Here is a 12,868-nt window from a genome sequence, read left to right on the forward strand (position 1 = left end):
GCCACCAAAGAATTTTAAGGATCATGTAGTACGAATGGGACTTGGTTCCATGATGTAATTTCATTGTACGTACATTTGTTATTTTCAATGAAACTCTTATTCAGTTAGATATTTTCTCATATGGTTTTGTGCACATATTTATTTATTTCGAGAAAAATCATTCGGTTTAGATATAGAATAAACATATGGTTTATTCATTAAGTTGAGAGCTAGTGTTGAGAGACTTGATATATTATGGTAGATGGAAGATACTACTCATCATCAGAGGACCTATCGCCATGACTCATATATTATGTTTCTTGTTATGGTTGATGTTGAGTTAAATGGACCAAGTGGGAGAATGTTGGAAGCGCACGTTCACTTCCACGTCCTTTTTTTTATTTTATTTTATTATTTTGGAAAATTTAGTTATTTCTGAATCTGGTCCATTTTCCATCCACATTCAACCCATATCTTTGCAATATATTTGCAACCACCTTCAATAACAAATCACTTACCCATCCTTTATCTCACGTACTAATAACTTCCTATCTCACGTTCTGATCACAAGTTGAGCTCTGTGATGGACAGACTCTATAAATAGGATGGGGTGCTCTCAGTTTTGTATCACCAAACCCACTTCTCTATTCTGAAAAAAAAAAATACACCATCTATTCAGAGTGAGTAAGGGTCTAGAAGAACAAAACTGTCTTTCAGGTTCGTGTGTGCGCCGCTTCGCGTTCAATTTGCAATGGCTGGAGGTGCGCTCGTAATATTTTTAATTTCCGCTATTTGATCTAAATATGTCATTTAAATTGATTTGCATGTTTAGATCAGTATATGTATATTTTTACATTATAAACTTCAAAACTCGCATGCACATTGCATGCATCCATTGTGCACCAAAAAAGAGTTGTGCCAAAAAGGTTACCTTTGAAGGACCACTCTTGGTGCTCTCCAACGACAAGAACCTGCTGGCCAAGATCATCGTCCTTCGATTGACAATGGAGATACACAGGAATGCTATCATTCATCCAATTATAATCACGCACAATAGTCTCCTCGCCGCCAAGATAGTCCTCTTCACTCAGACCATCTTGAACACACATAATCATCAAGAATACAATAATTGTTACCAAGGCCTTCAGCATGCTTGTAACACAATAATAAGAAGAATAAACAAAACTCATAATCTATTTTAATTACTTTGCAGCCTTGCACTCTATAATTGCAACTTAAAAAGACACCACACCACCAAAAAATCTTACTTGTACATGAATTGGGACATCACTTTCCATAAATTTTAAATTAGTAAGAGATATAATCAAAACAAAAATCATCAACTTTTAAAGCAGAATAAACCAAACTCATAAGCTATTTTAATTACTTTGCAGTCTTGCACTCTATAATTGCAACTTAAAAAGACACCACACCACCAAAAAGTCTTACTTGTACAAGAATTGTGACATCACTTTCCATAAATTTTAAATTAGTAAGAGAAATAATCACAACAAAAATCATCAACTTTTAAAGCAGAATAAACCAAACTCATGAGCTATTTTAATTACTTTGCAGTCTTGCACTCTATAATTGCAACTTAAAAAAGACACCACATGCACCACAAAAAGTCTTACTTGTACATGAATTGTGACATCACTTTCCATAAATTTTAAATTAGTAAGAGAAATAATCAAAACAAAAATCATCAACTTTTGTGGCTTTCCTTATACATCACTAAAATCATGTCAACATACACAAATCATTTAATAGGAAGATTCATCAAACATTAGGTTTTTAAAAAAGTTTTAGATTCATCATAATTAATTTAAACAAATGTGTGCATTGAATATAATACTACTTTATATTTAATATATTAATAATGATATTATTACATAAATTTAATAATTATATTGTGAATGTATGTGTATGAAGGTTTTCATGATGCCAAGACAAAAGAAACACAATTTTTATTTCAAGTCCAAATCAAGACCAAGAAAACAATGATCAAGAAGAAAGATAAGTCTTAGTCTATCTTTGTTAAACAAGTCTCTTGGTGATTGAAAAGGTTTGACCTCACAACATAGTTTTTAAATTTATTATAAAAAGGTTTTAAAATATTTTTAACATTTGCTGACAAAGGCATTTTTCCACTGCAATCGATTAATAGACATTATAATTAATTACCAGAAGCAAAATTATTTTAAAAAGTTTGAAATTTGAAAATTGAAAATTGAAATCTCAAAATTGAAATTTCAAATTTGAAAGATGTAATTGATTACCAGTAACGGAACTATCAAAAATTCAAATTGAAAAGTCATGATTACATAACTGTGTAATCAATTACCAAAGAGTTGTAATCGATTACCATTGAGGAAATTTTAAAAGTTTCTCTCAAAAGTCACATCCCTTCATATCTTTTTGAAAAGCCACCAAGGGTCTATAAATATGTGACTTATCTATGAAAATTTTTAGAATTTTTCAGAACCTTATTATCTTATCCTCTAAAAAATAAATCATTGACCAAACACTTGCAAATTAATTAAGGATTCTTCTAAGAACTTCATCTTGTATCTTCTTCTCTAAAAGAGATAAAAACATTTGTACTTTCTTTAAAGACTTATTGAGATCAAGAGGTTGTTTGTCTCTTGAATTATGAGTTTCCTGAACAGCAGGGAAAAGAATCCATCGGGTGTTCAGAAGTTGTAAAAAAGATTTTTACAAAGTTAGTGCAAATCTCAAGTGGGTTGCTTGAGGACTGAACATAGGCATATGAAGTGGTCAAACCAGGCTAAAGTGAGTTTGCATTCCTCTCTTCCCTATCTTGATTATTTTATCTTGCATATTTTATCTATCTTGCACACTTGAAGTATCTTGTTGATATAACTTCCAGCTTCAATATTCTTAACATATAGAGTTAAAAAGGATTTTAGAAGTCAATTAAACGAGAAATTTTCTAACTTAATTCACCATCTCTTGAATTATTGAGGTCACTTGTCCAATATATATAATATTGAAACGGTAATTAAACTCATTTAAAATTATACAAATATTTATGTCATACACAGTTAATATAAAACTCGAATGTTCAATAGTTTTAACTATATAATATAAAATTATATTTTAATAATTGAAATAAATTAAAAATATATATTCTATATAAATTTAAAAAAATAAAAAAAAAAGATTGTTAAGCCTATGTACTACTACAATTATATTATATTATATTATATTAAATTATTCTTTTCTCTAAAATATTTTATTTATAGTAATTAAAATGTTTCATTTTGACATTTAATATAATTTTATATTATGTTAATTTTAATATACTTTAAAAATAATATACACAATATCATTAAAATACTTAATAAAAAATCCTTAAAATATTTGAACAAAAGTCATTCTTTTAAGTATTTATTAATACTTATGTATTTTTATGATTAATATGTTAAAGAGAAAAAATATTTACATTTGAGAACTTATTAGAAAGTACATTTTTCCCACAAGTAGAAAATAATACTAATATCCATGACAACTCATCTCATAGAAATACAATAATAATTTATTAGTTATGATATAATCATAAAATAATTAAATTACCTTTTCATTCCACATTTTACAATTACAAAAAATTTAAATTTAACATAATTTAAATCCTTTTTAATTTTTTAAACATAAATTCATAAAAAAAATTATAAACAAATTTAAAAAAATTGAGAGACTATAACCGAATTTATATCTCAAGCATAATGTCACACCCTAATTTCATTTGGGTATAATGCTTGTATCATTGTCACTCATAAAAAAATTTGTGTGTCAGTGTGTGTGCAACCTAACATCATGACCGGGCATCGAAAGAAAATGAAAGAGTTTTTTTTCTAAGAAGAAAATGAGAGGGAGAATCGCCACCAATGTTTATTTAAACGTTAGAAAAACTAAAAAGAATATCTGCGAATTTTGAAATAAAGGGATTCGGAAATTGTTTATGCACAAGAGAGGTGTTAGCACCCCACATGTCTGTCACAAAGAACAACAACCTTTAATCAAGTATACAATAAAAATAATGTGACTTCAAAATTATTTATTTTCCCAAGAACGATGAATTTTTTTGTTTTTTTTTTCAAATCGACAAGGATGTTTCCCTTACTCCTACATATCCCCAAGTGCAATGAGGAAATCAGAGCTACGTAGTTCTTTAGGTAAAAATATTTGTGTGTTGAATTGATTTTTTTATTTGGTTTTGTTTATTGGTCGGATATCCTTCATATCCACCTATGATGAATATCTTCGAGCACACGAGGTGAGTCCAAGATCCAGCGTCGGGTGCTATGAAAACAAAACTGATGTAAACCCATTTGCACAAGGGTTGAGGATGAATCTTCAAAGGTTTTTCTTCTTTTTTTTTACTTGTATGAAATTTAGAAAATGGAATGGATAAGGAGAGAGAAAGTGGGGAGTTTATGGAGGGCTGAGTAGAAGGGATTTGGTTCAAAGTCTGAATGTGTATGGATGGAGAATGAAGATGATAACGATGGTGTTCAAGTGGGATTAAACAATGAAGGTTTAGAATGATGAAGAAGGAGAATGAAGAAGGTGGTTGGAAGAATCACTCCTCCGGAATTGGTGCCACACACAAGGTGGTGTTTCTTGATAAACTAATTTCTTGAATTACTCAAGTAACTAAGGAGATTCACTCTCACACTGTAGAAGGTGATTAAAACTCAATTCAAGGTCTATTTTTTTTATTACAAAATGTGTAGCTCATAAATAGAAATGACATCAAGTTGGTTACACAAGTGAGAAGATGAAATGATCACCAATAACAACAATTGATGGTGTCATTATGATGTAAACCCATTTGCACAAGGGTTGAGGATGGATCTTCAAAGGTTTTTTTTTTCTTGTATGAAATTTAGAAAATGGAATGGATAAGGAGAATGAAGAAGGTGGTTGGAAGAATCACTTCTCCAAAATTGGTGTCACACACAAGGTGGTATTCCTTGATAAACCAATTTCTTTAATCACTCAAGTAACTAAGGAGATTCATTCTCACACTTTAGAAGGTGATTAAAATACAATTCAAGGTCTGCTTTTTTATTAGAAAATGTGCAGCCTATAAATAGGAATGACATCAAGTTAGTTACACAAGTGAGAAGATCAAATGATTACCAATAACAACAATTGATGGTGTCATTAAACCTAATTAAAACTAGAATTAATAACAACAATTGATGGTGTCATTATACTTAATTAAAAACTAGAATTAACACACAAAAACATATGGAAAATTTTGCAACTCCTTGGTCAGCCAAGAGGCAGCCACAATCCAAGAGTTTTCACCTTATTAAACCTTAATTTCTTTAAATTAAAATAATTCCATTGGTGGTGCAAATCCAAAGAGAATTAAGTTTGGGCCTTTATTTCAACTAAAAAATGCAAGCCATAAATAAGAAAAATATCAAATCTTAATATTTAAGCCAAAGATAACTGCTAAATAAATATTTTTAAAGATATTTTTGATATTTTTATTATCAAAATAACTCATATTTAGCATTTATCAAAAGTACACTACCACAAATTTACCAATGAATTCTCTCAAAACATGGTTCATTAATCTCATAAAAGTGTTTGGTGCATTAGTCAAATCGAAAGGCATAACCAACCATTCATAGAATCCATATTTAGTCTTGAAAGCGGTTTTCCATTCATTTCCTTCTTTAATCCTTATTTGATTGTAACCACTTTTCAAATCAATTTTGGAAAAGAAACAAACACCATGCAATTCATCAAGAAAATCATTAAGTCTAGGTATTGGATACCTATATTTAATGGTAATATTGTTTAAAGCTCTACAATCGGAGCACATCCTCCAAGAACCATCTTTTTTTGGAACAAAAATTACTAGGATAGCACATGGACTCATGCTATCTCTTACCCATCCTTTACCAATGAGTTCTTCCACTTGTCTTTGGATCTCCTTGGTCTCTTGAGGGTTGCTCCTATAAGCTGGCCTATTAGGCAAAGAAGCTCCTGGCACGAAATCAATTTGATGCTCAATTCCCTTCAATGGTGGCAACCTACTTGGAATACTTGATGGAAACACCTCCTCAAATTCTTGCAAAAGAGTTTTCACACTAGAAGGCAATTCAAAGTTGCCAAAGTGTTAGTGGTCAAAACATAATTTTTGCAAATCAACAAGTATAGGGGTTGTTTTGAATGAAAAAACCCTTTGACCTCTCTTTTTGTAGCTAGAAAATTCTCCTTCACTTCTAGTGTTTCACTCATCTTTTTCCTCTCTTGTGTCTCCCTCTTTTTGTCCTCACTTTTTGAACTCTCAAGTTTTTTACTCTCTTTTTCTTTTTCTCTCTTTTCTTGAAGAATTCTCTCTCTCATTTTTCTTTGATCCTCACACACTTCTTGTGGACTCAATGGTTTAAGCACTATCTTTTTGCCTTGATACGTGAAAGAGATCTTGTTGGTGAAACCATCATGATTAGCCCTCTTATCAAATTACCATGGTTTCCCTAAGAGTAAGTGGCTGGCCTCCATAGGAACAACATCACAAAGCACCTTATCATTGTACTTTCCAATGGAAATATCCAACTCCACTTGCTTCCTTACTTGCACCTCTCTATCCTCACTAAGCCATTGAAGCTTATACGGCCTAGGATGTGGTTTTGTGACTAAATTCAATTTAGACACAAGTCTTGCACTTTCCACATTGGTACAACTCCCTCCATCAATGATCATCATGCAAACTTTGCCAATGATCAAACATCTAGTGTGGAAAATGTTTTCTCTTTGACTTTCCTCAATAGACTTCAATTGATGGCCAAGTAACCGCCTAATCATCAACAATTCTCCCTCCGGTGTTTTCTCCACTTCCTCCTCATCATCCTCACTCTCTTCTCCCTTTTCAACTTCAGACTCACTAATGTACTCTCCATCTCTAACAATCATGGCTTTCTTGTTAGGGCACTCATATGCATAGTGTCCCAAGCCTTGGCACCGAAAACACTTCACATCCCGACTCTTTTTTGAGGATTGTTCTTGAAATTTTGGAGGAGTTTTTGATGGTATAGGTGTTTCATTTGAGGTGGCAACCCCTTTACCCTTGTCCTTCCAACTAGAAGAACCATTATTAGTGGAACTCCTTTTGGCCACACCTTTCCTCTTTAATTGTTGCTATACTCGAATTGTTTTGTGAACCAAATCCTCTATTTCAACAAATTCCTACAGCTCAACAACATCACGGATATCACTATTTAAACCATTAAGAAATCTAGCCATAGTTACCTCTTCATCCTCTTCTATCTTGGCTTGAATCATGAGCACCTCCATTTCTTTATAGTATTCCTCAATGCCTTTGCTACCTTGGAAAACCTTTTGAAGTTTGAATTTTAAGTCCCTAGTATAGCTTGCCGGCATATACCGCTTCCTCATGATCCTTTTCATCTCAACCCAAGTTTCCACCAAAGGCTCCTCATTTCTAGCTCTCTCCATTTGCAATTTGTTCCACCACACAAGAACATAATCCGAGAATTCCACGGCTGCTAGATTCATTTTTTGGGCCTCTTCATAGGTGTTACATGTGAAGATATGTTCTATATTGAGCTCCCACTCCAAATATGTCTTCGGATCACTTTTGCCTTTAAAGGGAGGAATGTTGAGCTTGACTCCTTCAATTCGGTTTGGCCTTGGACCACCACCATTTCATCCTCTCCTTTCTTCCTCATGACGTTCATGATTCTCTAATCGCTCAATTCTTTCATACAACTCCTCGTTGTTCTCTCTCAATAGTCTTTGCATTTGAGCATTGAGAGCATCCAACAATAATCTTTACGCCCCATCCAATTGATATTCATCACCACCTGACATGTTCAAAATAAAAATAATAATAGTTATAAAGAAAATAGAACCTCACCACACTCAAGTGTATCTCTCAAATATGGCTTTTTTTAAATAAAAAAAATTGTACACTCTGGCCTTTTTCCACTCTAGAATTCTCCTTGAGTTCTAAAGCAATTCAAGATAAAGTTTACACAAAGTTCAACCACCAATTTGTGACAAGGAAAAGGCTTAGGGTTAGGCTAACAAAGGCTTAGAACAAGGACAAAAAATTTCAGCAACTACACAATGAGATTTATTTTTTTGAAGGAATTAAACTTCATAATTTGGTAATTCAAACCTTCTAACAACCAATTATATTACCTTCAAGAATTTTTTAAAGCTATTATAGCATGAACCATTCAGCCCAAATAATTTATTTTAAATAAGTTTCTTTTTTTTCAATAAGAAATTAAAGGCCTAATTTTTGCAATGGTTCAGCCTCAATAAAAAAAAAATAGCACGAACAAGGTAATATAAAATGACAAGTAAAAAATTAGAAGGATGTTACCAAGAAATTTCAACCCAAGCAGTCTTGAAAAACCCTTGAACCGGAGCTCTGATAACCAAAATGATGTAAACCCATTTGCACAAGGGTTGAGGATGGATCTCCAAAGGTTTTTTGTCTTGTATGAAATTTAGAAAATGGAATCGATAAGGAGAATGAAGAAGGCGGTTGGAAGAATCACTCCTCCGGAATTGGTGTACAAGGTGGTGTTCCTTGATAAACCAATTTCTTGAATCACTCAAGTAACTAAGGAGATTCACTCTCACACTTTAGAAGATGATTAAAACTTAATTCAAGGTCTGCTTTTTATTACAAAATGTGTAGCCTATAAATATGAATGACATCAAGTTGGTTATGCAAGTGAGTAGATGAAACGATCACCAATAACAACAATTGATGGTGCCATTAAACCTAATTAAAACTAGAATTAACAACAACAATTGATGGTGTCATTATACCTAATTAAAAACTAGAATTAAGACACAAAAATATATGGAAAATTGTGAAACTCCTTGGTCAGCCAAGAGGCAGCCACAATCCTAAAGTTTTCATATTATCAAACCTTAATTTCTTTAAATTAAAACAAATCCATAGGTGGTGCAAATCCAAAGAGAAATAAGTTTGGGCCTTTATTTCAACTAACAAAATGCTAATAAAACCACTCAACAAAGGTGGCACCCTCTACTCTTCTTGGAACATGGTACAATTGACAATTTGAAGCTTCTCCATTTGTAACTTGGCCCTAAATTCAAATAGCATGGTTAACACTTGTTGAAGAGCTTCCTTGGCCTTCTTTGTTCTAGTCCTTGCCATAGGTCCTCTAAGTCCTTCTAAAGGTTCCTTTCCCTTAGTCATTGCCATGTCATCATCACTCTCTGCCTCTTCAAAAGGATTTGTCCTCAAATCGGCTTCTCCATCTACATCAAAAAGAGTTAAGTTAGACACATTAAATGTAGTACTCACATTATACTCACTGGGCTATTCAATCTTGTATGCATTGCCATTTATCCTTTCAAGTACTTGAAATGGACCATCCCCTCTTGGTTGAAGCTTGGATTTCCTTTGCTCTGGAAATCTCTCCTTTCTCATGTGAACCCAAACCCAATCTCCGGGTTGAAAAACAACCTTTTTGCGTCCCTTGTTTGCTTGTCTATCATAACTCTCATTCCTCTTTTCAATTTGGGCCTTGACTCTTTCATGGAGCTTTTTCACATAGTCCGCTTTGGCTTGTCCTTCTTTATGCTTAAAAACTGAAATATTAGGCATTGGAAACAAATCATGAGGAGTTAGTGGATTGAAACCATAAACAACCTCAAAAGGAGAACAACTAGTAGTGCTATACACAACCCTATTATAAAGCAAATTCAATGTGAGGTAAGCAAACTTCCCAATTTTTAAGATTTTTTTTCAAAACGATCCTTAGCAAGATACTCAAAGTCCTATTCACGACCTCCATTTGTCCATCCGTTTAAGGGTGACAAGTAGTAGAAAATAGTAACTTAGTACCCAACTTTCCCCACAAGATCCTCCATAAATGGCTTAGGAACTTGGAGTCCCTATCACTAACAATGCTTCTTGGTAATCCATGGAGTTTAACCACTTCTTTGAAGAACAATTCTGCCACATGATTAGCATCATCAAATTTCCTACAAGGAATAAAATGAGTCATTTTAGAAAACCTATCAACAACAAATATGAAATCCTTACCATTACTTGTTCTTAGGCATGGCAACGGGGCCCGAACCCGTGGGATCCACCCCGGTTTTGACAGGAAAAACCCGAGTTGATCGAGGTCGGGGTCGGGTTTTCCCTGATAGCCAAAGTCGGGTTCGAGGTCGGGAATGAGATTATTAATACCCGTCCCGCTAATAATTAATTTACAAAAATATCATTACATATATATATCACATTAAAATATGAAACTATTGGATTGAATTTTATGCTAGTGTTAGATTGGATTTTATATTGTCATGTACAATCTAAAAATATGTTATGGTTGTTATTTAAAATTATATTTTTCATTTTATGAAAAATTATATTTTTTAATAAAATTTTATAAACATGTCGGGGGCAGGGTGGGGTCGGGAAAACCCAACCCCGTCGGGGACGGGGATGGGATTAAATATACACTCCCGTTCGATTTCAGGGGTAGGGGCAGGGAGGGAATTGGGGAGTCTGAGCGGGGGTGGGGTAAGCAAAATCCGACCCTGACCCGCCCGTTGTCATGCCTACTTGTTCTAGGCAGCCCTAAAACAAAGTCCATTGGTAAATCAATCCATGGAGAATCCAAAATTGGTAAAGGGGTATACAACGCTCACAAAAATTTTGCACATCTTTCTTCATGTTAGGCCAATAAAAATACTCTTTCAATGTATCTAAGGTCTTTTGGACTCTAAAATGCCTCATCAACCCACCTTCATGAGCTTCACAAACAAGCAAGTTTCTAGTTGAACACTAGGGCACACATAATTTATTTTCTTTGGAAATGTAGATGTTTGATTAAAGTAGTACTTTTTTTATAAATTATTTATTAAAACAAGTCTTTTAAAATTAATTATCAAATATTTTGTAAGTATTAACGGTTATTTTATGGAAAATTTTAACAATAACCAAAAGAGGAAGGAAAAATTAAGTGAATAAGCATAAGTAGTTAATGTGTTGGAATTGGGATTGAATGATAATACCTTAATTTGATCTTGACAAAAATAATTATTGATTAGACTCTACTTATCTCGTGACCGAACTCTAGAGTAATCAAGCCTCTTTTTTCTTATTGGATGATTAAAAAAAGGAAAGAAAAACTACACCCTAAAAAATTGCACACCCATAGCATCAGCCAAGAGGTGTTGGTAGAGATCAACAGGTGGGGAATCCAACTCAAGGTATGCAGACCCCGAATTCGAACCCATTCTAGTTAGGAAATCAGCACACAAATTTCCCTCCCTCAAGGAATGTTTTAACACAACATTCCAAGTATTCCTCAAGAGTTCTTGCACACTTGCTATAATGGAAGCATAACGGTGCCTAACATCAACAGGCTGCTGCACTAATGATAGCGCATAAGTGGAGTCAGGTATGCAAATAACATCCCCATACCTAAGTCTCGAAGCTAAGCGCAAACCATAGAACAAAGCTAGCAGCTCAGCCTTTTATATATCCGCAACTCCAATACCCCCATAGAAGCCTCTAATCCAATTCCCAAATGAATCTCAAATTAGGCCTCCGAGTCAGCACGGCCAGGCTGACCCAAATTTTATGACAGATTTGGACTGTTGCTACGCGCATCCTGCACAATTGTTGGTACACCCAACACAACAACATGATTCCCATTTTGTCCTTTCATAAAATTGATACGGATTGGCTAATCGAACTTGTGACTTTCATGTTATTAGCACAATGTTCTAACCAACTGAGCTAATAGGTCAATTATGTTATAAAATGATTAATGTCGTTATATATAACACTAAAATTTCTAATATATATTTAATGCGCATATTAGATGATAAATTTTGTAACAATTAATTTTAATCTAATAATTAATTTGTTTACATATATAAATTGTAAATAAAAATCATAGGTTTATTAACATAAATCTACTAATGTATTTTTTTTACCTTATTACAATTAATTTTGATATAATGATGTATTTTTTTACATATATAAAATTTAAATTAAAACCATAGTTTTCATAAAAATTCATAAACATATTAATTATTATATAAAAATTAATTGTCATAAAATTTATCATCTAAATTTACATACACATTAAATATACATTAGATATTTTAGTATTAAATATAACGACATTAATTATGTTATGACATAACTACTTGGATCATTAATTTTAAATTATTTTGTAAAACATATTTTTGAAAAAATAAATAAATAAAAAATTGTATGAGCCAAGTATGGATTGGACAATTTGTATGATCAATTTCAAATTAAACTCATTTTAAAAATTAGTTTATACACACACGCGCATATATATATATATATATATATATATATATATATATATATATATATATATATATATATATATATATATATATATATATATATAATTTAACGGTTAGATCAATAAAAATCAAATTATATATCAAATTATAAAAATGATATAATAATTATCAAAGTTACATTGATATAATTTAATTTCTCCTTTAAAATCACCACATTAATCAATCACCCACTCAAAAAGTCAATTCATCAGTTCATTCTTTTTAAGAATTTAATATTTATTTTGTTTCTACACAAATAAATCCCTCCGAGTATTATATGGCTCCCAAATTTACCATACCCAGTTATCAACTTGTAAACATTAACAACTTCCTCTTTCAAAAGACTAACTTCGGTAACTTGTATAGAAAACCTTTTAAGAATCAAATACTAGTTTCGGAAAACAAATTATGAATTAATCAAATGCAAGCCTATCTAGCTGCAAGAAAAGCGTTTGGTTCAACCGTTGGCCTTCTGATTTGTGCCAGGTAATAACGCTCA

This window comes from Glycine soja, chromosome 1 (genome assembly GCF_004193775.1).
Source record: "Glycine soja cultivar W05 chromosome 1, ASM419377v2, whole genome shotgun sequence".
Taxonomy (NCBI): Eukaryota; Viridiplantae; Streptophyta; class Magnoliopsida; order Fabales; family Fabaceae; genus Glycine; species Glycine soja.